Raw genomic sequence first — 4,193 nt, 5'->3', positions numbered from 1 at the left:
GGTGAGATAGATGAATAGATAGATAAGTATATGAGATAGATGGATAGATAGATGGATGGATGGATGGATAGCTAGATAGATAGATAGATAGATGAGATAGATGGATAGATAGATGAGATAGTTGGATAGATGGATGGATGGATGGATAGATAGATGACATAGATGGATGGATGGATGGATGGATAGATAGATAGATAGATAGATGGATAGTAGATAGATAGGTGAGATAGATGGATAGATACATAGATGAGATGGATGGATGGATGGGTGGGTGGATGGATCGATAGATAGACAGATGAGATAGATGGATAGATAGATAGATATATAGATAGATGAGTTAGATGGATAGATAGATAGGAGAGATAGATAGAAGGGACAGATAGATAGATAGATAGGAGAGATAGACAGACAGACAGGATAGATGGAAGAGAGAGAGAGATAGGATAGATAGAGAGCTAGAGAGCTGGCTGGCTGACAGGCGGATAATGGATAGGTGATAGGTAGGGAGGTAGACAGGTGACAGTTGATAGATGGTATTTGTGGTATGAACATACATACACACAATTATTCAGTGTATGTTTTATATCCAGCAGCTTCCTGTGCATGCTACATCTGTTAACCTCCTATAGAGCTCTTCACACCAGCTGTGAAGTAGACACTCATTATGACATGCATTTCCCACAAAGCCCTAATGACCAGGGAGGTGAGTCACCTGAGGTCCCGGCAAATGGTGTGCAGCTCCTTCTTCAACCCCTGTGCACCACTGAAGTTGCCTTCCACCCGTCTCCACTTCTCAAGTGCCACGCGGCACCTACAGAGGGCGTGAAAATCCACAGACACGGCCATGAGATCTGCCATATTGAATTCAGCATTTGGGCTCCAAGGTTAACTGCCAACCTAAAAATTCAACAGAGCCCCTTGCCACTGTACGCGTTGAGCCAAAACTCTTCCACAAGACAGTTGCATTTTCACTTCCAAGCCATAAGAGGGAGTTGAAGGATGCTCTGAAGGTGGTGTTTCTCTCACAAGCTTTGCAGTTGTTGCGAAAGGAAACCTCTGGATGCCTCTCATCACCAGAGGCACTAATGGCCTTGCGTCTATTTAAGTAGCTACTGTATGGAACAGCCTTTATGCGTTGAATATTTTAAGCCCCATTATTATCACCGTCATCCACAGCTACATTGATCATTGTCCACAAGTGATGGGAAATGTTTTGCTTGCTCCCAAAGTGGTGTGTGCTCAGCTCAGAACGTCCTGTGCTCTTAATGCATTTCTTAATGATAGCTCCAACTCGTGATGGGACACCAGGGTTTTGGAAAGCAGAAAGCCAGTATCTCATTGCAGGTTCATCTTCAGCTGGAGACATTCCTGCCTACTTACCTTAGGATGGAGCTCGGATACACAGAGCTGCAATTACCAAGATGTCGCATAAGGCTATTCAAAGCCAACGAAATGGCAATACCCTTTTAAACATAATTATTGTACCGGCACAGTCACCAGTTGGCATTCTTGTACAAGCAAATGCTAGATGGACTTTTCTACGAGCAAACACAAAATGGAAATTAAAAAAAGAGGAAGATTTTTTTTTGGAAGCCCTCAGAAGCTGACTTAGTTAAGGAGCTCTACTACAAAAAGAAATGAGTTACAAGTTGACATGAGATACTGTCTATCTTAAATCGGAGGTGGTGGTCCAGATGCAGTGAATGATGGTGTCACTGTGTGAGTCATTGTTAGAAACAGTGAGAAGCTTGAGGTGCGTTCCCTAACTGAGACAAGGGTTTGAGTGCAAGAGATTTATTGATGAAATACAGCTACCCCAGGTCCACAGGTCTTTGGCTGCGGGCTCTTCTTGGTGTGGAGTTAGGAGGTAAATTTCTAGGGACTGCAACTCAACCAAACAGTTCTGCGTAGGAGAAAGGTGTGGTGAATTCTCAGGAGCTCCTTCACTCAGCAGCCAGAGTGCTGGGGCCTTTAAAGAATCTATTGGCAGGGTGTGAAAACCTCACCTCCATGTCCTCTATCTCCTGCAAGTAGAAATCTGCGTAAGCATCCATTTAAAATTATATCCATCTTCACACTGGAATTGCTAATACATCCCACTCAGAAATCTTAATGCCTTAAAATCACATTAGGTAATCGTTTATTATGCCGATCTTAATTGTACGAATTTGAGGTCAGAGTTGTTAAATCTGTCGCTTCTATACTAAAGTGTAAGGTAAGAGTGTATAAATAAAAGGTTGTTTTTCTTTTCTTTTTTTTTTCTCCCCCTCAAGATTTATTAGTATGTTTCCAAGGCTGTGGTAGGTTTTGCACACATATTTTCCTGGAGTATAAATCCTCATACTTAGCAAGAGCTGACACTTAGAATAATGATTTCTCAATGAGAAGCTGAACTGGATTTATTAGCAGGTTTTATAAATCAAGTGCAAAATATATAGTTTACACTTCAAAAAGCACAGATTTATGTATCCTTGCAATAAATCAGGAAAATAAGTGTCCACAAAGTCTTTTTTCCCCCCTACTTTGGTTAATCGGGTCAATTGCTGGCTAAATACTTCATGTCTTTTAATCCATTTCGTATTCGTAATTAGAAGTCATTATTTCAGTACATAGTATCAATTTATGGCTATCCCAAATACATGCATTTGGAGGAGTTAGGAAGCCAGCCTGTGTATTAACAGTTACAGAGCACAGCTATCACTACCTTCGTGAGAGTGAATGAAAAACTCACGATAACAGAACTCCATACTTAAGGGATATGGCGGAATTTAAACTAACTCAGTTTCCACTCTCGAAAAGGCATCATTTGATAATGATTGTATGGCACTAAGTCATACTTTGCAATTGTATGATGTTTTATAATTGACTTAGCACTTCACGCCTGCTTCTTTATTTCATTCTGACGGTCGGAAGTAGAGTGCTTGTGATTTTTTTACAAAGCAAATGGGGAGAGCGAACTTGCATTAGCCATCACCACTGAGACAGTCTAGAGGTTAAAATCTCCTCTCTCTACGTCTTGACATCTGGTCTTCCTCAGATGTCCACCCCAGTGGGCTTTCACACAAATCTGACAGGGGGATGGCTATGCCCCCACTTGGTGGGCACTATGTTAGGGTGTGTGGCGCACCTGCTGGGGGTGGGACTCAGTGATAAGAGGGAGTCTACCTCACAAATGCAAACATTGTAACCTAATTGTTTGTGCTCTCAAATTAACTAGAAACAAAAGAAAAGAGAAAACAAAACAAAACAAAAGGAAAGAAAAATATTGAGCATTTGCTGTTTGCTAAGCCTATGTTATGATCTGGGGATATAAAGATGAATGAAACATTTTGTGTTCTCCAAGTGTCATAGTTTAGTAGAGAGACTGATACCTATAATGTGATTGGAAGAGTGGGTGGAAATTAATGTAATAGTCTCATAGAAAATTGGAATAGCTTACAGATATACCTAAAACACGGCCTGAATTACATTATAAGAAAACAACAACAAGAAAAATCTGAATGTTAATTGAACAGAGTAAATGTTCTCTGGGGCTGCTCTGATTTCTCCAGAAGTAATCAATGTAACCTGCTTCTGTGTACCCTCAATGAATCCCCAACAATTAAAGAAAAAAAATCTGCTTACACAAAGGATGGTAGTCAAGACTAAAATTCCTTTCTTTTTTTTTTTTTTTAAATATGGAACGCTTCACGAATTTGTGTGTCATCCTTGCGCAGGGGCCATGCTAATCTTCTCTGTATCGTTCCAATTTTAGTGTATGTGCTGCCGAAGCGAGCACTGAAATTCCTTTCTTTTACACCTTCCCCCATAATCCTGGAAGGAGAGACATTCAAACAACCCACAGTTGACATAAACCGCTTTTACAGCTGTGACTGTCCCTTTTCTCTCTCAGCTTTATGTAAATTGCCAATTACTAGAGGGGACTGCCCAGCCTCATTTATTACGGGAGACAGAGATTAGCAATTAAGTCCACAGACCCATCCTGTTGGGTAGCCTTACAACTGAGGATCTGGTTCAATTGCTGTCAGAGAGTCATTAAAAAAAAAAAAGAAAGAAAGAAATATTGACTTAATTTTCAATAATGGATTAAATACTTTGTTAATATTATTGAATATTAAAGTAGCATTTTAAGATTTTAACCACTGATTAATGTCCTTACGGGCCAGCCCCATGCAACATAACTACAAAGAAAA

General features: G+C 40.2%; 1 non-coding gene across 1 annotated transcript; it reads right to left on the bottom strand.

Moving 5' to 3' along the window:
* Positions 1-3,671: 3,671 nt before the first annotated feature.
* On the bottom strand, positions 3,672-3,778 carry LOC128578642 (U6 spliceosomal RNA). The gene has a single exon (XR_008377781.1). It is a non-coding gene; the product is annotated as a U6 spliceosomal RNA (small nuclear RNA).
* Between the last annotated feature and the right edge of the window lie 415 nt (positions 3,779-4,193).

The sequence above is a fragment of the Nycticebus coucang genome, chromosome X (genome assembly GCF_027406575.1).
Source record: "Nycticebus coucang isolate mNycCou1 chromosome X, mNycCou1.pri, whole genome shotgun sequence".
Classification (NCBI taxonomy): domain Eukaryota; kingdom Metazoa; phylum Chordata; class Mammalia; order Primates; family Lorisidae; genus Nycticebus; species Nycticebus coucang.
The sequence above is the reverse complement of the archived record's forward strand: the minus strand, read 5'-3'. Positions and strand labels throughout refer to the sequence as shown.